Source organism: Copidosoma floridanum, unplaced genomic scaffold (assembly GCF_036245765.1).
Source record: "Copidosoma floridanum isolate Cflo_tuat_1 unplaced genomic scaffold, Cflo_Japanese_pri ptg000030l, whole genome shotgun sequence".
NCBI classification, from domain to species: domain Eukaryota; kingdom Metazoa; phylum Arthropoda; class Insecta; order Hymenoptera; family Encyrtidae; genus Copidosoma; species Copidosoma floridanum.
Genome location: NW_028321907.1, coordinates 24,570,237 through 24,596,971, shown reverse-complemented (window position 1 = coordinate 24,596,971; position 26,735 = coordinate 24,570,237). Strand labels below are relative to the sequence as shown.

General features: G+C 34.4%; 1 protein-coding gene and 1 pseudogene across 1 annotated transcript in view; one reads left to right on the top strand and one right to left on the bottom strand.

The window, feature by feature from the left end:
• The window catches only part of nompB (intraflagellar transport protein 88-like protein nompB), a 730,499-nt gene that overhangs the window by 213,399 nt on the left and 490,365 nt on the right, over positions 1–26,735 (bottom strand). The window lies entirely within an intron of this gene.
• Positions 1–26,735, top strand: part of LOC149373572 (uncharacterized) — a 43,407-nt pseudogene that overhangs the window by 8,722 nt on the left and 7,950 nt on the right.

The window sequence follows — 26,735 nt, the reverse complement described above, 5'->3', positions numbered from 1 at the left end:
TTACCGATTCTTGACACTTCCTGGATGGCTTTAGTATAGTTTTTATCTTGAAAAATCTCATAACAATAGCAATAAATAAGCTTAAAGGTCTGCAAAAATACGCCTGCTTTTCATTTTAGTTCAATAGAATCTGCTAGGTGACGTCAACATAAAATCAAAACTACCTGCAACAGAATTAAATAAGTGTGGTTATAAGCCTGAGTGTCTCGAGAAATTTTTGAAGTCATCTACCGGCAGTTCATAAAGTTGCATCGAGAATGTAGATGACAGTCGTGCAGCTGGGTATCCTGGTTACCGATGACACTCTTCTCCATTGAGTAAGTGACCTAAGTCTACTTCCACCCTGAACCTCTACGATTGACGAGTGCCATCGATAAAAAATTATTCTCGATAACGACTCCGCCGAAATACCAGGAGACGTATCGAGCCAGAGCCCAACCTGCCTCAACCCTTCAGACTAATGTGGCCGTTCCACCATCCTGCCTGGTGCTGTCAGAAAATTTTCAACCACAAATGTAATCCAGGGAAAATAGCCCTGAGGACCACAGGCAGCCACAATGGCTTCCTTCTCAGTGGTCGCTCCCAACGGCATACCCACAGAAGTACTCTCTAGGCCCATTTTCCCGACTAAATATGAGCGGTTGGTTATCCGGGGAACGACCCGAAAACGAGATCTGATATTCTTTGGTCAGCGGCGTACCTCCCTCCATCACGGTCTCCGTACACAGAGACTTCAGGGGTAAGAGTCAAGCTACCTGTAGCCAGCTCTTTATTTTATCAGGAATAATAATGAATAGCTCAAAGTTTCACAGCTGGCCCTTTTCAGGGCTATTATAAATATTTACGTTCCCTATTTAACCATCAATCTCATCGGTTCTTATAAGGGCCACCTAAGATTAAACTACCTTGCTAACAAATACATTTTTACTACCCTACGGCCACTTTTAAACCAAGTCAGTCATTCACTGGCAGTCGTCACGAGCGGAGTTGTTCGTTGCAAGGCTGAGAACCCTGGTGACCAACGACCCTATGTTACCCCATCGACTCTAAGCATTCAACCAGAAGTCACCGATCTTCTCAGTCTGCGCTGGGCGAACCTATCAGCGATGAAAGAAAAAAAATAAACTTGAACCAGCGGGACTGTTTCCAACGGGCAAATATCACAAACCAATCTCTCCACCTTAAATCACCAAAAAAACTGAGTTTACAAAAAAAAAGGTGCTTTAGACACCAACATCTTCGGCCTGATATCAGGAGACGTTGGGAAAGATCCCTACAACAAGCTCCAAAGCTTCGAACTTTGTAATTTTTCTTCTGATCAGTCTGGGACTTCAACAGCAGGCCAGAGAAGATTACCCTGAGGTACCCAGGCATTCACAATTACTGTAAACTTCAGTTAAGAAAGAGGGTCAGTGGTCTTTTTTCGGGGCCATCGGACGTCGAACGACATTGCCAATTAATATATTAGAACTTCACAACGTTGACAGAAAAGAGCTTTTAGGGGTCACAAAAGTTTTAAGCATGCCAAAAGTCGCAAGAGGGTGAATTGGAAGGAAAACTTTAAATGTATCTAATAAATACTATTTTGGGCGTCAAGAAACTGACGCAAAAAGTTTATTGGGAGTGGAACAGCAGTGTCAAAATCGACAAATGAAGAATCCATTACGTGAGAGATCAGCTTTTCTTTCCATCCTTATAGTTATCTCATAAATCTTTCAGATTTTTAAATAACTAGAAAATGTATTTATATTTTTGTGGCGATAAAAAATGTAGAGATGAAGCTCGAGGACTTTTTTGTTGTAATATAATTGTAAGATAACGACTCTTCTATGGCGTAAGGAACACACGGTACTTTTCAGCATAGTTAAATTTTTTTTAACTTTTACAGCTTATTATTTGACTAAATAAGTTGTATGGATTCCGAACAAATATATTTTTAATAAAAAGATTTATGTTCTGAGAAGTGTCAGGGATAGATGTGAAATTTCTAACTGAAAACGTTTCACATTATATGTCAACACACTACGATGTTCCATTTAGTAAGTCCTGGGCGAAGCCGAGACGGGAGGCCGCTAGTATTAGATAAAAATTTAAGTGAAAAAAACATTCGATGTCTGAAATGTGCTAAAAGTAGTATGGATATACTTTATAAGATTAACTATTAGTTGGCTATTAATGTAGAATATTTACATGAAATAAAAAAATGAGCCTGTTTTTCGATTTTGTCTGTCTGCCAAATCTAATTTAAAATTTACCACGAATTTTGATACTATTACACGAAAATTATACTTAAAATCAAAGACACTTTTTTCACAAGGGATTATAGCCTTCGAAGGTGATAGTATGTCTGAGAGATTAGAAAGAAATTAATTAGTCCATTATTATAGTTATTCATTGACCAAAGACAACGAATGGCTATTGCACGATGATATGCGTAAAAGTATAGAGTTAGTTAACTACACTCCTAAAAAAAGAATTTTACTTGTGCTATATTCTGTTTGATATCAATAAAAAATTTCATCTTAACAATTTCATAACGAACATTAAGCGTAAAATATTCTCTACTCACACGTGAAACTTATGCATATATATATATATATATATATATATATATATATATATATATATATATATATATGTACTATATATATTTTATTATATTTATATAAAATAATTCAATGTAGCGCTTAAATACTGAAATTTAAAAGACCAATAAAAAGATTTTTTTTTATTTCTATTAAAAAAATTTTATTTCATTGCTATTACATTTTAAAGCCTCGTTCTAAAGATTGCATGTGGAAGTGTCTCTCGAATTTCCTCAAGCATGCAGAAGCACATACAGTTAATTTATTATCTTATTCTTCTATATAAAGAAAAATGTGATCAGGACCTCCCAACACTAGTCAACTTCCGCTTGGCCAGATGATTTCTTGCATTCAGTAATTTATAATACGAATTCTTCTTCCGATGGATCTGAAACAATTGTATGAGTGACAATCTACATTGCAAACAAATTTTACGTAACAATACAATGATTCAAATTTCATAATGCTGTATGATGTTTTTTATTAAAAGCATAATAAAAGACTTAATTTTTCAGCAGATTAAACTTCTAGGTTCTTACTGTCCAAAGTTAAGAGTGTACGTGCAGTTTTGCTCCGCGAACGACTTATCTTCACATGACATAAAGAAAAAATTCATTGGGTTGAAACCGATACGATTTATAAACTATTGTCCTACTTACTTATCGATAACGAACGCAATTAACTCTCATCATACTGCTTGTTACCTTTTCTCTTCATCAACAGGGTATTGCACCACGGTCGTCGGTCACTCCAGCTACATTTCCCAGCAGTGAGTTTGTCAAATTACTTGGACTCCAAGTATTGCAGTCAGCTATTGCGTTCTGCATTCACCTCTCTTTAATCACGTTTGTATTGCAGCTATATCTGCTAATCTGCTGATTCGCTCAGTTGAGTTCCATCCTCCAATTATAGCTAGTGTATTTGGCAATTATACATGATGATGATGATGATGACGACGACGACGACGACGACGACGACGACGACGATGGCGATGACGATGATGATGACAATGATAACAATCTTTGTATGCAATGAATATACTCTGCTTTTATTTTTTAATTGACACAACACTATCAGACCACACCTGTCTCTTCATTTCCACACTACCATGCTTTTTTAACTCTTGGCTTAGCAAACCATACTTTACTATGCCTGGATATTGTTGGACATGCTATTTTTAAAAGAAAGTCAGTACACGAAAGCTGCAAAAAATATTGTGCTTTCAGTAGTTACAAATCACTTATGCATCCATCAAATCTAAATTTAGACTGCTAAATAAAATATCTCTATATTTTTCATAGTTTTACTGATAGTCTCTGAAAAACATAGTTCACCCAAAGATATTGGATTTTTTACAGTAAGTAATAAGAAAAAAATAAAGAATTAATACGTATCTGGTGTTGCATTTGTCTATCATTTAGTACAAGTTTATCATCCCACAGCTATCATACACAAAACTTGATCTACAAATAACTTCACACTTGCAGAATATTAGCATAAGCATTTGCAAATGTAATGACATCGCAGTCTCCTTGCTTTTTTATATTCTTTAAAGTGATCCCTACAAAAAACTAAAAAATAACAAAGTAATCAAACTTTTACACAAAAAGTCATTATAAACTAAACGACAAATTCTTTCGATACTGCAAGTGCATTTGAAACAGTTGACTGTTACCTTGAGATTTTTAAGGCATATATAAATTAAATTGCTTAACAAAATATACTATCAATATACCTATAATATCAATTTCACCATTTTGACAAAGCAAAGAAAAATAGTCATTTAAATTTTTTCTCTAGGGCAATCTTACCAACCTCGATAGTGAATATTGCGCAAAAAGTCAACTCGAACTATCGAATCGAATCATCGGCGAGTGAAAAAAAAAGTAAAACAAACAGACCCACACGATGTATATATACTAAATCATTATGTGAATTAAAAAAAATTATATCATAGCAAAATAAACAGTTGTACGTTATTCAAGTGATTGCTTGAGTCGCAGCTGTAATGAAACCTATTTTTACTTCATCGTTGGGTTTGTTTATTTTTTTTTGTGCTATAAATAAATAACTATTATTTTAATTTCCTGGGCCGCTTACCACCTGCCTTGGGCCCCTTGGCTACCCTGGATATGAATATGATTGTGTAGTAAGGAAACATAACTAATTCGACTACTTTACTATATTCACTGGATAAAATTGCAAATTATTGGTGTTAGTTTTAATGGTGAAAATGCTGTCGTTTGAGCAAAATAATAGTTGTATACGATTCTTGCAGCACCCATGACATTTTATTTTTTTTACAAAAAAATACGACTCTAGCTATTTTTTGCGATACAATTGCAAAACCTGCAAACAATTCCACAATTTTAGGTATTTTTAGTTTGGCATTAGGTGCAAGTCGTTCACAGAATTCACTGTGCTATCAAGCAGAGGATTGGATCTTGACCAAAGAAGAGTCAAGGATGGTAGGATTGATTGATTGAGACTGGTTAGTGTAGGAGGTTTCGGGCCCTTTATACGGCTTCGCATGGGTCGATTTGGGGGTGCCGTTCTTATGTACACGCATAGTTGGGGTATTGGGAAGAGGTCCTGAGTGCAAATTGGGAAAGCTTGATTTCTAGGTTACGTTCTTGCATAATTCGGGGCCGCCACTCAGGTTCGAGAACGTGATGGTTTGCGAGTTTAGAAAATCCTCTTCCCCCCAGTCCAACGCACTGGAGAGAGGGGAGACAATATTCCTCCTTCTCCTATCTCACCTTACATCTGGCATTTCTTATAACAAATGTTATTACTAAAGAAGTATTAATTACTAGAAGAGCGAGTAGTAAAAATAATAATGGTTTAGCAGTAGCAGTAATAATAAAAATAAAAATAATAATAGTAAATATAGTAGCAATAGTTCCAGCAGTGGCAATAGTAGTAATTGCAAAATAGTAATAAAAATAATAATGGTCATAATAATAATAATAATAATAATAATAATAATAATAATAATAATAATAATAATAATAACAATAATAGCAATAAACGTTATAGGAATAGTAACCTAAGTATAAGTGTTGTCAATAATTATATTATTATGTTGTTTATTTATATTTTTAGCAAAGGCAATATTCTTGAGAGTGGGAAGCAAACTGGAAAAAAGCTGTTTAGTTGTAATCAGTAGTGGTGGCATGGGGTTGCTTGTTACAGTGCGGGAGTAAAGAGGGTACCAACGAGGTGTGTGGTTTCGTTTTATTTGACTAAAAACAATATTTGTTGTTTATTACCCCTTAGAATTTTTCCACAAGTTGGCGTGTTTTTAGCGTCTGAGTTTTCACGGAAAATTTTATTTAGAGTAATAAAGGTGCACTGCATGCAGGTGTGTTTTCTTTGAAACGGTTTTTTCTTGAAGGTAATAAGAAGCGTCAAATGCCTTTCCCTTTTGATGCTATTTGTGCGGATGGATAGGAGTAGTAGAGAGAGAGGACAGTGCAGAGGAGTGGGTATGTCTGGTAATCTAAAATTTTTGAGGATTCGGCTGCGGACGTGTTAAGATGACGAGTTTTCAAGCGATTTTCTCGAAAATAAATATGTTGATCTACCTATTTTTTTCATATAAAAATCTTGCATACTTTATTTACATTATTTCTGAATTCCAGAGCTAGCCACCATTTAATTTAAAATCGCCTAAGCCTCCTTCATAAAGTGTTAAAAGTGTTAAACTTATGACGCGTCGATATGTATAAGAATAAGTTGTTTAAGCACATCGAAATAATCATCACGTAGATGATTAAATATTTTTATTTATAAAATTTATGTTCTTACTGTTATGTGTATTAAAAAAAGTTAAGAACAAATATCTAATTGTAAGATTTTAGTAAATTCTTTTATTTAATTGAATTCCTAATTGTTGTAAGATAGTTTTTACTTTGTAATAAACATACTCATTGATTTATTTAGATTTAGTCAGTGACCTCCAGTGATCTTAAAAATCCAGGGTGATTGGTGATCCGTTGGGGGCGAGATACAAGAAATAAATAAGTCAACCTTGTATGTATTTATTTATTATTTTTTGTATCTCACCCCCATCGGATCACTGATCACCTTGAATTTCAAAAATATTCATTGCATCGATAAAAATGTGAATTGATCGTATAAAAATACATTCTGCAACCACATAAATAAAACATACATAGCTTATCAAAAATGTATATACATATATATATATATATATATATATATTAGCAGTGTTAATACACTATAGCACTATAGCAGTGTCAGCACACTATAATTTAACTAGTAATATAATATATACCATATAAAATATATGTATGTATGTATGTATGTATTGAGTAGTATAGAATGCGAATTTAAGTTCTGATACGCTGAAGAGATAAAGAAATAATTAAGTATTATACTTAAAGTTAATTTGGTTTTAAATGAAAAGTTTTAAACGTCGTCTTCTAATCAACCTGGGTAACTCAAAAATGTTATTTTCAGTCAGTAAAAGTTTTCTGAATGTGTAAGAAAAAAATCATACTACTTTAGTAGTGAATTTCGGACTGGTGTGATTAGAATCATGAAAAAAGTAGTAAAATTTCTAAATTGATAGAGTGTAAAAAGTGTGAAACTTATAAGTCATCGATGTGTATAAGAATTATTTGTTTGTAGTTTTTTAAGCGTATCTAAATTTTCTATTGCATATAACGATTTTCGTTTTTATTGTATAAGGTTCTGATGTTTCTACTGTGCACGAAACAAAAACTTAAAAACTTCATTAAGTATTATTGCTCTTAAATAAAAGGACCTTCTTCATTCATATAGTTGGGAACTGACGGTCTACCAATCGTTTGTCAGCTGCAGCTTGACATGACAAAAATAAGAATTAGCTGTCAGTTTTCAACAGAAGGCTACTTTTTGTCACTGACTGTGGGTAAATCGTCAGAAATTACACTGATCTGATTGGTTTTCAGAGCGACGGTCATTTCACAACACTAGGCGAGATCCATGCAGTATTGGCAAAGATAATCATGCACTCAGCAAAGGTATACGACACCTATTACATTGCATGATAATATAATTCATGCATGGTAATATTTAATAATTTCATGAAAGTAAGGTGTGCCCACTTAAGAATTAAGAAAGTATAGTAATAATAACTATCTCACTTAATAAGCATGAGATAATGATTATCTGATAAAGCTGATAATCAACTGATATTTTTGTACGATTTGTATCCGATATTAACTAAATTTTCACACGATTAAAAACTCAAAAACGTTTTATATTGAGTGAGCCACGTTAAAGGTTAGTAAGAAAATAAAAATAAGGTGGTTGACATAAAAAAGTCAAGCAAGTACTGCTTTGAAAACAACTAATCGTAATTACTTTATAAATAGCGTACCGAAAATAATTAAGGAAAATTATACCACGCGATAAAGCTCCTCAAGACAATAAAAAAGCTCTTTACAAAATTCTTATTTGATGCATATTTTCTGGGATATTGATGGATTAACATTAATAATTTCAGCCAATCATAGAGTTGAGAGTTAGGCACTCGGTGCAGAAAGTGTAATCGACTTTTGATGGTGTGGAAGTGTGGGAGTTAATCGTGTAAAACCCATGATTTGGCACAACGATCCACGTTTCCTATGGTACAAATTAACAGCAGATTTTTAGCAAATTGCTAAATTTTTTCCCATTAGCTGTAGGTAAATTAAAGATTTGAGAGTTAGCAAGTATGACGCACTCAAGCACGATTATTCACGCTCTTATCAGAGTTCAAAGAATCAACATTATTATGAGCTAGTGGTTATACCAATACTATTTTCACAATACCCGTGAGTACACCTATATGTTACCTGGCTGACATAATTAACAAAAATCCTACCTATCGAGCAACTTCAAGCTATTTGAATTAAAGACTTATTTACAATATTAAAGAGCAATAATTGAGATTCGGAGGTCTCCCATAAACATACCTGCCACATTCCTGACCAATGTAATTTTAGCACGGACTGTAGAAGAACTTGTTTCGGGATCGAACGAACCGGGTTTAAGCCCACGGTATAACGTTTTTTTTTTTTTTTTTTTTTTCAATTTCTACTTTCTCACCATAATTAAACATTACTTATTTTATTACATCATACTTTTAGATACATGAATTTCGATTCTTATTTAACTATTAAATCCAAGCGATGTTTTGCTAATTATTTGCGGACCATAAGAAGACAGTATGAACTGGAGCAAGTACATAAATGTCAAGTGCCACAGGCTGGTGTCACTATGACAAGCAGTCTATTTTATAACTTTTCACTTCCTCACATACTTGCTAGTAAAAGCTACATGGGATCCCTTAACTTAAAAGCAACTGTCAAGTCAATCATGACATACATTTTAAATCCACAGAATGCTCTAGGCACTGGTGCTCTCAACCAAAGAATTGTTTTTCTCCAAATTTTCAGTACATCTCTAAAAAGAAACTATACAGAAAAAAATAACATTAATTTATGCAAAAAGCAAAAACGTATTCTGGCTAAGCGGAATAAATACTTTACTCAAATTGCCAGTCCATTGAGTACGGAGCGCCAAAAAAATGATGTACACTCACTGGCGACAACTCAGTATATTCCAAAAATTGAGACAAACTGACTAGTTGATTTATTGCGCAGCTGAAAACCAAACAGTGCCAGAGATTGGTTTCATTAATAGGAGCTGTCCATTATGTGACTTATTACTTCCTCGTATACTCACTCGTAAAAAATGAATACGACTCCTCAACTGAGACCCACTAGCCAGTCAATCTACTGCACAATTAAAAACAAAGAAAGTTAGAGTACACGCTAGGTACACGCTAGGTACACATACAAAAACTTTAAGGGCCACTGTCACTTCTAGTACCAATCCACTGGAAGGCTTTTTACTTGTCTGCACACTCACTGGTGACTATTTCATATATCAGCAGAACTGAAAACTACTTGCCCGTCAGTTCAGTGCACAACTAAAAAAAAAAAAAAGAAAATTAGATTATATGCTAGATTATAAACAAAAATGACAAAGGTTACAGGTTGCTTCTGGTACCAGCAGAAGTATACTTGACACGGGTTCTCTTTATCGACAAATCGGGATATCTCTCTATCTGCAGCACATCTCTAAAAAGGACTAATTTAAGTAAAACATAACGCAACATAGCCGGGAAAAACCTTACGTACACAAAATTGTGGATCAGGTATTGTCCAAGTAAAAATACTGAGTTGCATGTACTGCATTATCTGACAAAAAAATCCAGAATGAAGTATGCTTTTCGAACGATTAATGTAAATATATTTGTATATGTAGTATACGTTTCTAATGTAGCAAGATTTACGTAAATGATATCTGGTAACATAACACATAACTTCTGATAATAAGCATAAATCGTTACATGCAGGCGCAAGCTGCTGTCACGGTGTGGCTGGTGTCCAGGCAGGTATCAGGATTTTTCTGAGTCTGAAGTTCAGCAACACAAATATGAACACGAATTTCTCATTCAATTAATTCTATACTTACATTTTGCCGCTACAGAAATAGTCTATACCTTACACTAGACAATTAAATACGGTGTCAGTGCTCCCACAGTGCGGATATTTTAACCTCGCGTTTTTGCTTACACTTAACAGCGCGTCTTTCATGATAGTAAAAGAGCAGACAACCAAGAACTGTAGATGTACGTCTACTTATGTAAGTCTTGTGAGATGCAAGGGAATGTTAATTTAATTACTTTACAAGTACCTACGGTGAGTGCCTACAATAAAAAAGTATTTTACGACGTCTCAAAAGACGTCATTTACATAGGTTGTAATTTAACAAAGAGCTGTTTAAAAGCATTTATTGGTCCACTAGGTGCTAATGGTAACACTAAAACCGAAGGGTTCTAGTTTTTTTTACAAAAATGGAAAAAACTGTCTTTTTTCCTTAAATAAGGAATAAAATTTCTAAATTAAAAAACTTTTTGTATCCCCCAGTTTTGTTGTTACCATCCTGATGGTAGCACCTATGAGATCATCAAATGCTTTCAAACAGCCCGTTTTATTACCTGGCGTAGGAAAACCTAGAAATTGCTGCACGTTTGTATCAAGGTCGTTGGCCGAATTGTCGGCATCCGGATCCCTGAACCATTGGGGTTGTCCATTGCAGATTCGTTGAAACAGGAAGTGTTTGACCTGTTTGTAACGATGCTAGTCAAGGTCCTCTACGCGAGGTTCTAGACCCTGATATGAAAGTGGCGATTCTACAAGCTTTCGATGATGACCCAACCACATTGATACGTACAAATCCTCGTCATATGGGAGTTTTTTATGGATCAGCCTAAACAGTAATGGCTGATAGCGGTAAGCATTCTCATTATTAATGTTGTGTGCAGGAACTGATAGAGCGCGACCGGCAACCGCGAGTTAACTTTTGTACGGGTTTGTTAGCTCAGGTACACGTAAATGCTGGTTTTGTCAAAAGAATTTTGTGGAGTGACGAGTGCACGTTTACATGAAATGTTATGATGAACCAGCATAGTTACTATCATCAGGCTGAAAGAAATCAGTGGTTTACATGACCTACAATATTCCTATACCAGTGAAATATTAGTGTTCGGGCTGTAATTTTTGGTGGTCAAGTCGTAAGTATATAAATATTGAAGTGAAACTTCTTTAGGCCCGCCTTATATGAGAAGTTAACCCATAAAACGAGCGAATAAACGAGCCAACGCTGCCGTGTATAAATATATATATTAGTGGTCGTGGTGGTGCAACGTTGAGTTGCAGTTCCATCGATCTCCGAGGTTAAGCATCATTTGGCGCGGTCAGTACTTGAATGATTGATCATTCAAGTCTTGCCATTTCGCCTGTGCTGCTGATTCTCGTGGGTCAATTAACTGTTTCTCTGACACTTCGTCTACGTGATCATAGGTGTGACTGTGTTGGTCCTCTTGTTTATACGTATAAACATCTGGTCATAACTCAGGTGCACCGATGGCTAATTAACACTATTCTTGTGTAAAAGAAAGCCATGTCTGAGCCTCCGAGCGATGATAAATAATCAAACAAATATATATATATACAACATGTTTAAAAAATGAGTAAGGAAAACTATACTACACGATAAAGCTTGTCAAGACTGATAGAAAAGCTCTCTACAAAATTTTGATTTGATGCGTCTTCTCCGAGGTATTGACAAATTAACATTAATAATTTCGGCAAATCACAGAGCGCTTAGCGTCGGGGGGCGGGCTCTCAGTGCCGGTAGTGTAATCGACTCTTGATGGAGGGTGCGGTGGTGGGGAGGTGCCTAAGAGAAAATAAGGTTGGTACGCAGAGTGTAGCTTTATCAACTGCAGAGAATCAATGAGTCGTCGAACCAGGGGGTAATGCAAGCACTGCCAAAATGAATGAGGATGTAGCAATAGTAGAAGGGATAATAAAAGAATGCTTTTGGTAGTAATAATCTGAATAACTAATGCGCTCTTCTCCAAATTTTTAATTTTGAAGCGTTTATTTTGAGAGATGTTCTGCAAATGAAGAGCTATTCTAGTTTGACAATGCAGAGCACCTGCGCCGAGTACACTTCTGCTGGTACCAAGAGCATCCTGCAACTCTCGTCATTTTTGCTCATGCCCTAGCTTGTAATCAGATTTTCTTCTTTTAGTTATGCACTGAACTGACTGGCAAGAAGGTTTCAGTTGTGCTAGTATACGGAGTAGTCAACAGTAAGTGTTCGAACAGCCTTCCAGTGGATTGGTACTAAAAGTTATAGTAACACTCAAAGTTTTTGTATTTGCCCTAGTGTGTACTCTAATTATCTTTGTTTTTAGTTGTGTAGTGGATTAACTGATCAGTTGGTCTCAGTTGAGTATTCTTACTTATCGTTCACCAGTGAGTATGCGAGGAAGTGGAAAGTAATAAAATGGACTGCTCCTCTTAGTAGAACCATCATCTGGCACTTGAAAATAATGCGCTTGCTCCAATCCATACATTGATTGGTTTTCAGATTTGCAATAAGCCAACTGGTCAGTTAGTCTTAATTTTTGGAGTTTACTGAGCTGTCACCAGTGAGTGTGCTCAAAGGTGAGAAATTATTATTTTGGCTTTTCATACTCAAGGACTGGCAACTTCAGTAAAGTGTTCATCTTGCTTTGCCAGCGTACTTTTATGACTTCTTTTTCTTCTGTAGAGTTTATTTTCAGAGATGTGCTAAAAATTTGGAGAAGAGTGAATTAGTTATTCAGATTATTAATACCAAGAGCATTCTTTTATTATCCCTTTTTCTATTGCTACATCCTCATTCATTTTGGCAATGCTTGCATTACCCCCTGGTTCGACGACTCATTGATTCTCTGCAGTCGAGAAAGCTACACTCTTCGTACCAATCTTCTTTTCTCTTAGGCACCTTCCCACCACCACACCCTCCATCAAGAGTCGATTACATTACCGGCACACAGTGGGCAAAAACGGGTTTTTTCGTTCCAAAATCGTAGAACTTGCGAACGGAAATAGATAGATTGATAATTCTTTTTGGATGTTGTAGTTCGCTTAATGCAGAATATAGGAAAATTATAGGGGAGTATAACATACATTGTTCTAACCTCAAAAAAAGTCCGATTCTTAGCTATTTTCCAGAAAAATAAAGAAACAGGTTAAAAAAAAAAAAGTAACAACTGAAAAACATGTAAAAGTAAATACATTGATGCCATTATACCCAAATATTGATTTTATACTGATTTTATTTCTTATACTGACTAAACATAACCTCAATACGCGCATGAGATGGAAATATGCTACTTTGTTTAAAAAATCATTGTAAATCGTCCTAAAAAAATTAACAGATGAATTATTTTTCCAGATACAAACATAAATCCTAGAACAAACCACTGTAGAATCGGAATTTATATTATTTTCCTGTTTAATAACCTCAAAAATTATTAAAACTTATATTAGGAAAAAAAGGAAATTTTCTTCTATATTTAAAAATATTGCCTTACTGTAAAAAAATTTGTGTTGAACAATACCTATTTATGCAGCAAAGAAGAGAACTATATCTACAACAGTAGTGAAAGTGACGTCGATGAATAAGAATCATTTAACGAGTGTGATGAGAGTAATGATAAAATGTGTATATAATAAAAACGCTGGATAATTAGATAATCAAAAACCTGTTTTTTAATAATTTTTGAGGTTCTAAAACAGGAAAATAATATAAATTCCGATTCTATAGTGGTTTGTTCTGGGATTTATGTTTGTATCTGGAAAAATAATTCATCTGTTAAATTTTTTAGGACGATTTACAATGATTTTTTAAACAAAGTAGCATATTTCCATCTCATGCGTGTATTGAGGTTATGTTGAGTCAGTTTAAGAAATGAAGTCAGTAAAAAATTAATATTCGGATATAATGGCATCAATGTATTTACTTTTACATGTTTTTCAGTTGATATTTTTTTTTTGAGCCTGATCTTGATTTTTCTGGAAAATAACCAAGAATCGGATTTTTTTGAGGTTAGAACAATGTATGTTATACTCTCCTATAATTTTCCTATATTCTGCATTAAGTGGACTACAACATCTAATAAGAATTATGAATCTATCTATTTCCGTTCGCGAGTTCTACGATTTTGGAACGAAAAAAGCTCGTTTTTGCCCACTTTGCGGCACTGAGAGCCCGCCCCCCGACGCTAAGCGCTCTGTGGTTGGCCGAAATTATTAATGTTAGTTTGTCGATACCTCAGAGAATGCGCATCAAATTGAAATTTTGTAAAGAGCTTTTCTATCAGTCTTGACGAGCTTTATCGTGTAGTATAGTTTTCCACACTCATTTTCGATACACGGTGTATATATTATCTATACGTGCCAGCCAGCGCTGACTGCAGCGCAGATAATCTGTTTGTCTCTCTCTTTTCCCCTCTTTCCTTCTCTCTTATGCCCACAATGTTGCGCCACAGTTACTCTATCTATATATATATAATATAGCCTCTCTTTATAACTACTGCAGCATAGTATAAATTGTAACGTGGCTGTAAAATACGGGCCTCTATTACAGTTGAGGTACTATGACACTGAGAAAGATTTGGGGCCGTCAGAGTATCACCGGTAGTACAGTGCTAGCTCGGAAGCTTAGTGCGTTAGCGATATCAGTTGAGACGAGAGCTGCACAAGACCTGTATATGTGGTTCACCTAACCTATTGTACATACGTCGAACTACATTATAGGTAAAGCTCCTATACTCGGGCTCCTACGTACGCTGTTCTGACTGGGATACCTGCTATCTCAGTATCTCAGTAGTCAGAGACAGCAGACTAATCGTGATTTGGTATATTTACTGTAGGGAGAAGGACAACTGCAGCACCAAACCTTTCTCAGTACAATTAAATAATGTCTGACAAAAAGTCGCTCGATTTCTTCGAATTCTTCAAGAAAACATAGTAAAAATCGTTTTTCTTTCCTATTTATCTATTCATATGTACATGTGAATGAGAAAAAACGTACATGAAGTATTAACTATGTATAATACGGTAACCTAACCTTTGAAAACAAAAAAAACACTGTGTCACGAAAGGGAAACAAAATTGGTTAAAAATAGTTTTTACGGATTTGCTAAAGAGGAAGTACTGATCAAGGCACACAAATACAGATGAGTTAAACTATGCACAAACATGAACTCAATTTTCTCTTTTTTTGAGTGTATCTTTAAAACAACAAGTCAAAAAAATTGTATTCTTTATTATATCATGTTTGAAATAATAATAAGGTTGCTGACAAAATCTTCGAAAAATCTTTTTTTTAAGATAACATCTCAAGATAAGAAGAACAGTCGTATTCCGAAAAGGAAGCCAGATAGTCCAAAAATAATCCCCCTCACAAAAAATAAGCATGAAGGTTAAAAAAAAAATATGTTACACATACCATACAGACAAGCGTTATAATTATACAAATAATAAGAGTTATGTCTCAAAGGCAAAGCTATATCCTGCATATCCTACCTATAAACTAATTAATTTTTCATTTTCTATCATGTATTTTAAGAATAATTGTCACGTGATTAAAACTTATATTGTTATTACTAAATTTAAGATGAATAAAGATCAGGTAAGCATGGGTAAATTTTAATATGAAATTATAAATAATTATGGAAAACGAATTGAATAAAAAATACAACCTTACAATGAAAAATAGTTGTATGTCTATTACATTCTTTAATCTCAATTATATCAAGTAGATTATTTTACTTTCATGTTAACCAAAATTAAAAAAATTTTTTATTTGTCGAATACAAGGATTTAAACAAGAATTGACTTAACATACGAAATGTTAAATCAAACGCATGAACTGTAATTTTAAATACAAGGAATTCTTGTCCAGCGTAATGGGACCAAAGTACTTTTTTACGGTGCAGAATGCTGAAAATTTTTGTTTCGTTCTGCATTACATGACCAACAGTTTGTATATGTATTAATATATGTGTCGTATCAAACATGGAAGTATACTTAGATTGTGCAAATCACATGTAATGTAAGTAGTATATCAAAGTACATGCATTCTACGAAGGCGCGTGCTTGAATACGTAATAATATTAAAATTTTCACTATTTGAATATTGGATTCTCAAAGACCTATTGAAATAAGGTGTATTCTAATTTTCTCAGTTTCCATTCAACCGAGAAAAATAATGTTTGAGTCGAAAGTCTCACTTCTGCCAGGGGTTCCAAGACCTATACCTAGTTATTTAAACGTATCGATGATCAAATTACAGTATACCCGTCAATAGTTGCAAATCTTAGTATAGAGCAGGACCAATTAAATCCTTCCTTAATTTATGCACGGATTAGACCAGTATTCTTGCCACTTAAACTGAACGGGGCAGTTGATTTTAATTTTCTGAGGGAAACACTACTGCTCTTGCTTGAAGATATCTCGCTGAACATTCGTTTGGCTATAATATACCAGCATGACCGAGCTCCAGCGCACTTTTCCGCCAACATCAGGAGGTTCATGGATTAGTTCTATCGCAACCAACGTATTAAACGAGTCAATCCAATTGAATAGCCGGAATAATCACCACATCTAACCCAACTCAATTATTTCTTTTGGGGTTGCGTTAAAGGGATCGTGTACAAAATCGAAACTGTCGGAAAAGAAGACTGCTGTGAGAGAATTAACAACGCCTTCAATGTTATGGTGTAGCAAGTTGTGAACAAGATCATTCGTCGTGCCCACCTCGTTCACGGAGCCAACAAAGGACACATCGAGCAACTGCTATTATCTTTAGCTCAAACTATAAGCCCTTTTCAAAGATAAATAATATAAAGTTTCAACTATACTGCAGTAAAATGAGATTGCTGCAGGTATTCCACGTGTAGAATAAAAATAAAAATAAAAAAAAAAAAAAAAGAGCTCTAAGTTTGCCGATACATATTTTATTTCAGGCAGTTACTAAAGGCAATTGCAGCAATTAAATTAATGTTTTCTTACATCTCACAAAATTTAAATAAGTTGACGTACATTTTCAGTTCTTAGTCGTCTGCTCCTTTACCGTCACAAAAGACACGCTATGAAGTGTAAATAAAGATGCGAGGCTAAATTATCGGCACGGTAGGCGTACTGGGACAAAATTAAATTGTATAGCCAAAAGTGAAGACTGTTACTGTTGGCGGCAATATGTAACTAGAAATTTGTGTTCATATTTGTGTTGCTGAACTTCAGACTCAGAAAAAGCCTGATACCTGCCTGGACACCAACCGCAACGTGACAGCAGCTTGCGCCTGCATGTAACGATTTATGCTTATTATCAGAAGTTATGTGTTATGTTACCAGATATCATTTACGTAAATCTTGCTACATTAGAAACGTTTACTGCATATACAAATACATTTACATTAATCGTTCGAAAAGCATACTTCATTCTGGATTTTTTTGTCAGATAATGCAGTACATGCAACTCAGTATTTTTACTTGGACAATACCTGATCCACAATTTTGTGTACGTAAGGTTTTTCCTGGCTATGTTGCGTTATGTTTTACTTAAATAAGTCATTTTTAGAGATGTGCTGCAGATAGAGAGATATCCCGATTTGTCGATAAAGAGAACCCGTGTCAAGTATACTTCTGATGGTACCAGAAGCAACCTGTAACCTTTGTCATTTTTGTTTATAATCTAGCATATAATCTAATTTTTTTTTTTTTTTTTTTTAGTTGTGCACTAAACTGACGGGCAAGTAGTTTTCAGTTCTGCTGATATATGAAATAGTCACCAGTGAGTGTGCAGACAAGTGAAAAGCCTTCCAGTAAATTGGTACTAGAAGTGACAGTGGCCCTTAAAGTTTTTGTATTTGTACCTAGCGTGTACCTAGCGTGTACTCTGACTTTCTTTGTTTTTAATTGTGCAGTAGATTGACTGGCTAGTGGGTCTCAGTTGAGGAGTCGTATTCATTTTTTACGAGTGAGTATACGAGGAAGTAATAAGTCACATAATGGACAGCTCCTATTAATGAAACCAATCTCTGGCACTTGATAATTATGTGTTTGTTTCAATCCATACTTTGTTTGGTTTTTAGCTGTGCAATAAATCAACTAGTCAGTTTGTCTCAATTTTCAGAATATACTGAGTTGTCGCCAGTGAGTGTACATCATTTTTTTGGCGCTCCGTACTCAATGGACTGGCAATTTGAGTAAAGTATTTATTCCGCTTAGCCAGAATACGTTTTTGCTTTTTGCATAAATTAATGTTTTTTTTTTCTGTATAGTTTCTTTTTAGAGATGTACTGAAAATTTGGAGAAAAACGATTCATCGGTTAAGAGCACCAGTGCCTAAAGCATCCTGTGGATTTAAAATGTATGTCATGATTGACTTGACAGTTGCTCTTAAGTTGAGGGATCCCATGTAGTATGAATAGTTGCATGTTAAAGTTGTTTGTAATAAATTTAATGATGTAGAATAATATTAAAAAAGTAAAAATGCTCTCAAAAAAAAAAAAAGTTTTGCCTGGGCTTGAACTCGGTACGTTCGCACCAAAAACAAGTTTTTTAGCTATCTGTAGAAAAATTATATTCGTCAGAAATTGGGCAGATATTACATATGCTTATGAGAGACCTTCAAAGATAAATTATTGTACTTTACTATTGTAAGTATTCAATTAAAATAGCTTAAACTTTCTTGATAGGTAGGCTTTTTGTTAATTATGTCAGCCAGGTAACATATAGGTATTCTCACGGGTATTGTGACAATAGTATAACCACTCGCTCATAATAATGTTAAGACTTTGAACTTTGATAAGAGCGTGAATAATTGCGCTTGAGTGCGTCATGCTCACTAACTCTCAAATCTTTAATTTACCTACAGCAAATGGAAAAAAATTTAAGGATTTGCCAAAAATCTGCTGTTTAACGTTACGATGGGAAACGTGGATCGTTTTATCGAAACCTGTGTTTGACATGTCTTATGTCCACCTTCCATTTTTATTTATTTTTTTTTTTTTAAGTTTTACTTCTGTAGGAGCTTTATGCAAAGGGTCTAACAACGATTTCAGATTGGCGAGCTGGAGAATTAGTATGACAGAAATAAATGTTACATGTTACTCTTCCTTAGCCCCATTTCTATTGACGTACTTCTGATCCCCTCCATACCACACAACGCCACTTATTCTTAATTTTATCAAGTTTTATTCCTTTTTCTCGTTACTGGTTCTAGAAAAGAAAAAAAAAAAAAAAAGCTGTTCCCAAAACAGATTTGAACACCTGACCTCCTGCATACCAGCCAATGACTTTATCCACTCTACTATGAGCGGTCCCAATACAAAAAATTTGATTACTACACATTATCTTACAGTTTGAAATTTATTTTTATTGTAAATTTTTATTTACTGTACATTATAATATTGGGTTTAATTTTAAATAACATTAATAAATAATTCATTTAACAATACAATTATTAATCTAATTTTAAAACAGTACTTATTTAAAATTTTTATGTTAGCCACCTTGTTTTTATTTCATGACTAACCTTTAGTATGGCTCATTTTTAATATGAAGCATTTTAGAGTTTTTGAATGAATTTATTAACTCACAGATGTTCATTTAATTATTTCATCGATAGCTAACCAATACTTACTAATAATACGTAAAATAACAATCAGATGGAAATCACGTAATAATTATTTAAATGTCTGTTGTTAATCAGGAAAATGCAACAACAAACTGAAATGTGATCATAAGCTTATTATCATCTGACGCTTATCAACTAAAATGTTGTGATAAATTTAAAAATAATAAATATCTCATAACAAAAAAGAGTTAAGGTGATTTCCTACATCAATACCTACATTGTCAACTATAAGAAAATATGTTGAATAAATGTCAAGAAAACACTCAGTTAAGGTTTATGTACACTTTCTTCTCTCATGATCTCATGTTTTTATAAAAACTGTACTTACCATTCAAAATTACATTTTTTAAAGTAACATTTGTTAATGCATCTATTATTAGACTACATTTGTTAAAGTATTAGAGGAACTATATGTTTATAAATATAAGAGTTTCTGACAACATATGCCAAAAAAATAGCAACATATTCTAATATTTCTATATTCACTCCATTTATTATTTCTCTACATTATTTGCTAAAACTAAAGTGTCATTTTAAGGTTACTCATGGACATGTAAGATCCCGAAAAATTTTCAAACTAGTTAAACTGATTAAATAAATATATCTCATTTATTCCATTAAAATTGGCTCAAAATTCAAAATGATGTTCAAATTTAAGCTTAGTACTAAATTTCTTAGGTTATGTTAATCCTACCTGCATGTCCTTCTCATTTCCAAGTAAAAAACCTATATGTTTATATCACTTGAAACTCTACATCAAACATAAAAATATTTCTATTAATTTTGTAGTGATCAATAATTCTCATTTTACTGTTTGGAGTATTTTTGAGGTAATGTTGTATTTTATCAAAGAAGTACAACTTGCGTGTTGAAACTTGAAATTTTACTCCTAATTAACAAAAAAAAAAAAAAAAAATGGTCATGGCCAAAAGGAGCAGGCTGATTTTTCACCAAAAAAATACATTGTCTGAAGTATTTAAGATAAAAGAACTTGCACTCCTCAAAAGCCCTCTATATTAATAAATAATTTTATGTCTAAAGAAGTTCAAAATAAAACTGTTTTCCTTTATAACGTTATAAATGCTTCAATGATGACTAAACTTAGTTAGATAAAATTTGCCTCCTATCTATTTATCTCTTAACTACGAGTAACCAGCAGATTAGACTTTTAACACTTTTTTTCTTGTTTTTTGCTAAACAACCACCAACTTTCAATATTCTATTAGGAAGTGGATTATTTCACTTCTGTATCTTAAGTTTTGGTCTCACGTGTCACAAAATATGCTGCAACTTTTAATAGGAAATTAAAAGTGACCAATGAGACCTATACTAGAATTTTGAATGATGTGTATATTAGCGGCCCCCGTCTCGACTTCGCTCGACACTAACTAAGTGGAACACCGTAATGTGCTGGTACGTACTGAAAAACATTTCCAGTTTAAAAATTCTACATATATTCTAGACACTTATTGGAACAAAAAGCTTCTTATTAAAAATATTTTTGTTTGTAATTCATGCAGTTTATTTAGTCAAATGATAAGCTGTAAGAAGTAAAAAAAATATAATGATGCTGAAAAGTACCGTGCGTTCCTTACGCCATTAAATACCCTAAAGACCATTGATTTGTAATTTCTCACGTTATAATAAATGAAAACGGCTATTTGTTAAAACTGTAAGAATAAGAAACTAACAAAAAATGTACGATTAAAAAACTGTTTTTCAAATCTCACAACTTTATTATCACAGCAATATATCAAGTAAATTATAACCAGACCCACTCACTACTATTTCAGATAGCTTAGATTTTACTTTGACACCTTCTAGTGGATCCTACTGAACTTAAGTGGAAAACTATCGTATATTTTCAAAACTTTGGGCTTATTTATTGCTTTTATTACTAATTTTCTAAAGATAAAAACTACACATAAACCATCTAGGAAGTGGCAAGAAACACTATGCAAGATCTTAGCCACATCGATTAAGTAGTTTTTGTGGTTGGTGAAAACAACGGTTTTAGTGACTGCTACATATTTGTAAAATAAGTATATTTTGAGATATTTTTATTAGCATCTGGGGGTTCATTTACTGCGAAGCAGGTACCACATAGGATGTAAAACTCTACCAGTATTTGTATTTATTAAATGTCAAGACCATTCAAGACGAGATCAAAATGACCTACGCAAGACCAAGACAAGACCAGCAAGTAAGTGTGTGTGCGTGTAAGACGACGACGTGTGAAGGTAAGTAGCATATATATGAGTATAATATATAGTAATTTATGTGGGGCTGTCTAACACCCCTCTCAATTCCTCCTTAAAACAAAAAAATTTTGTTTTTATTTTAAAGGGAAATTAACCACACAAGCTTTTGATTTAGCTACTTGTTGTCATAATTCAATTCTTCCCTTACCCTCTGTAACATTCCATGTCATATACTTAATATTTGTTTCTTCAAAATACAGAGTTTCGTTTTAAATTATAAAAAAAAAAAAAAATAAAAGCTCAGCGATCTAGAACCATCAAGCGGTATACCTGCTTCTGCAATCGCATGACATATAACTTACTTCTTTTGAAACAAGCTACCGTCGCAAAACTCGAACTACGCGCGCAACCTCAAACAATCTAATAAAACGCTCATTTTACAACATCCATTTGCAGTGGTACATCCAAAAATATAAATACTCAATAATTTCAATGTTCTTTACTGCGTAGGTCTACAAGAAACATCACACACGATTTCGACAGCAACTTGTACCTAATGTAAGCTCCGAAAGATCAGTAGTTTTAACCATGAATTACTATAAAATTATTGCACCACGACTGTGCTCGTGTCAGTCGAGAGTAATTAAATTAGGCTCTGATTGGTCGTTCGGATCCCCAACTTGACACGTCCTCTTCAAACGCAAGAGGATAAAAACTCCTTGCACTTAACAAAATTCGCCTTTTCTCTTTCATTAAGTGCTCCAAAATAAGTATAAAGGTTCGATAGTGAGTTTTGTTGCGTCTTTAAAGTAGATGTAAGACTTTGTTCGGTGATTAAGCTACGTGTTGAAAGCATGCATTTCAAGTAAACGTAAGACTTAGTTCGGTGATTAAGCTGTGTGAAAAAAGTTCGAGCAAACTAGGCCACTGTAAACTCGTCTAAGAAAGTGAATCAAGGTGAAACAAGAAAGAAAGGACCGTCGACTTGGGTTCCAACGTTAAAAGCAAAAGCCTAATTATTGTCATCGCCACGAGTGCTCTCGTGTAGGATTAGGAACATCGTTTCTCTCAACCTTGTAAGATTTTGCGACTGCGTTCACTCAAGCAGTGGCTAACCAACAATCATAGAAGTAAGTTAAGTTAACAAAACTATATACTGTATGACGTTGTAAATACAAATCCAAAACTTCATTACTTATACTATTTGTAAAATTAAATACTTCCGGTTTTTCTAAATTTATTAAATCATTAGACAAGGCAAAACTTGGTTAATGATAAAATTAATTTTCTTAATTAAAAAACATGTCAATTACTTAATAATATGAAACATTTCAATATCCAATAAAACTAATTGATCAACACATAATTCTTACTTTAATGAATAAAATGAATATCGAGGAAAAACAAAATTGACACTGTATGGCAAAGACCTTTACAAGGACGTGAGATAAAAAGACGAATAAGATACGCTACTACCGTATGATACCTTACTAATACATGAAGCAAAGTCGCTAAAACTGTTGTAATCGCTAACCACAAAAACTACTGAACCGATTTTGCTGAAATTTTGCACACTGATTCTTGACACTTCCTAGATGATTTTAGTATAGTTTTTATCTTGAAAAAGTTAATAATAATAGCAATAAATCGGCTTACAGTTTTGCAAAAATATGCCAGGTTTTCACCTTAGTTCAGTAGAATCCGCTAGCTGGCGTGGACATAAAATCGGAGCTACCTGCAACATAATCAAATAAGTGTGGTAATATATAATATGCCGGACCGTCCCAGAAACTTCCGCAGTCGACTACTGGCTATACATTGGGCTGCTTCAAGATGGTTGGTGTTAGGTGTGCAGTTGGACATCCCGGTTACCGACAACACTCTTTTCTAATGGGCAAATGACCTTGATTCACTTCTATCCTGAATCTCCAGGATTGTCAAGTGCCACCATTAAAAAAACATTCTTAATGATACTGTCTCTGGTGGAACACCAGGAGACGTATGTAGCCAGAGCACAACCTGCTTCAACGCTCCAGAGTTATGTGGCCGTTCCACCATCTGGCCTGGTGCCGTCAGAGAATTTTTAACTATAAATGCAAGCCAAAAAAGACAGCCCTGAGGAATATGGGCAGCCACAACGGCTTCCTTCTCAGTCTTTGTCTCAACGGCATACCCACATAAACTGAAAAAAAGGCCAGTACAATTTGGCTGCACGGCTACTGTAGCCTGTCGATCCAAGCAGCTACTTTCAGTACTTTCAGGCTAGGTTAGCCTGTAAGCCAAGCAGAATCTGCTTGACAGCCGAGGCCAACGTGCCGAAGTACACAGTGCTCAGTTAGTGACCGGTCACATTTGCTTCGGCTGCCAAGTAGATTCTGCTTGGCTCCTAGGCTAACCTAGCCTGAAAGTAGCTGCTTAGATTGACAGGCTACATTAGCCGTGCAGCCAAGTTATACTGGCCTTTTTTATTGAGTGTAAAAAGTATTTCCTAAGCCCACTTTCCCGACTAACGATGAGCGAGAAAATTAGGGCTCTCAAAAGTCTTAACTATACCAAAAGTCGCAAGAGGGCGAATTAAAAGAAAAACGTTATATGCATCTAATGAATACAATTTTAGGTGTCAAGAAACTGACGCAGAACGTTTGTCAAGATTGAAACGGCAACGGTAAACTTGACTAATAAAGAATCCGTTGCGCGAGAGATCAGCTTTTCAATCAGTACCCTCACAGTAATATCTTAAATCTTTCAGATTTTCAAATAGGTACATTATGTATTTGTATTTTTGTGGTGATAAAAAATGTCGAGACGAAGCTCCAGGACTTTGTTGCTATGATAATAAAGTTGTGAGATAAGAGAAAAAAATTTTTTTTAAATATATATTATTTGGGAGTTTCAAATCTTAACAGCTTTAAAAAATAGCCCTTTTCGTAGATTATACGGAAGAAACTGCAAATCAACGGCCCTTTAGGGCCAACGATTATTTTATGGCATATGGAATGCACAGTTCTTTTCAGCATCAATATATTTTTTTTCTATTTTTTACAGCTTATTATTTGACTTAATTAGTTGTATGGATTTCAAGCAAAAATATTTTTAATAAGAAGATTTTTGTTCTGAGAAGTTTCAGGAATACATGTAAAATTTTTAACTGAAAACGTTTCACATTACATGTTAACACACAGCGGTGTTCCATTAATAATTCGCGGGTGAAGCCAAGACGCGAGGCCGCTAGTAAGACATAAGCTCTAACAGTAGTTTATCACCAGCACAGCGTACACCACTCCATACAAATCGCTCGGTGAAACCAAACACCACAATGCCAAGTAAGCGATTTCAAAGAAGAGTATACTGTAAGTTACACCAAATAAGGCCTTTGGGCCGACGGCTGGTTCCTGATAAACAAAAATAAAATTTATTTGTTTATATAACAAATTTACGAGTTCCACTCTTTATTTATAGAAGTTTGAACGTAAGACCCTCTTACAATTGTTTTCTTCTTTAGCCACTCTTAAGCCTTCCCGCAGCCTACTTTTAAACAAGGAAAAATTGTTTTTATTTCAAAGTTAAACAAACCTTATAAAATTTTCATCCCTCGCCACCCCACAAATAAGGAAAAATTGTTTTTATTAACCTTTATCAAATTCACGATTATACCCCCTTCTGCCCCTTTACCACTCTTTAATTTGTTCTTGCGCCTACTTTCCCCCACCCCCCCTCCTCACTGTCTTTTCACGCCTTTCTTGTCCCTTTCTTAGCCCTTTCTGATAAGGAGTCAAAATTTTCTTAATTTTCTTGTAAGATTTATGTAATAGGTTTTGGTCAATGATTCCTCATAAAATTATTGAAATTTGGTATTTAGTTATCTAGTTTTTTCACACTGCCCGTGATGCAAACACACAGACGCGTTGATCTTTTTTTGCTGTTATTACGTAGATGTGTGTATGACGTGATATTTATACGTGTGATTATAAAATTTCATATAACGGTAAAATAATAATAACCGTAGCGATCGTCACCATTTAATATTTCTGTGGAACAATGAAAATGTGCTTTATATAGAATACTAGCAGCCCCCCGTCTCGGCTTAGCCCGTGACTTACTAAATAAAGCACCGTAGAATGTTGACATGTAATGTGAAACGTTTTCAGTTAAAAATTTTACACATATTCTTGACACATCTCAGAACAAAAATCTTTTTATTAAAAACACATTTTTTTTGAATCCATATAGTTTATTTGGTCACATAATAAGGCTGATATGGGTCAAACCCCATAAAATATTCGACGGCCATAAAAAGCCGTAGATTTACAGTTTCTCCCGTGTAATTCACGAAAAAGGTTATTTTTTAAAGCTGTTAAGATTTCAAACCCCCAAAAAATTTATATTAAAAACAAATTTTTTTTCTCATATCTCACAACTTCATTACCAGAGCAACAAAGTCCTGGACCTTAAACCCTACATTTTTATTACCACAAAAACACAAATACATTTTCTACTCATTAAAAAATCTGGCTTACATTTGTAGCCAAAATTTTTCTGACTGTACCAGGCGGGATGGTGGGACTGCCACACAAATCTGAAGAGTTGGTGCAGATTGTGCTCCGGCTAGATATGTCTCCTGGTATAATGCCAGAGACGTCATCGGTTTGAATAAATTTTTTTTTTTTTACACTTTTCGAGATTCAGGGTGAACGGAAACCTAGGTCCCTTCCCCCTTACAGAAGAGTGTCGTCCGTAAGCAGGATATCTAGCTGCAGGACTATAATCTCCTTTGTCTATGCAGCTCAGTCAACTGTCGAAGCACAACTGCATCAGATATGGAGACGCTTCGGCGTATTGTAAC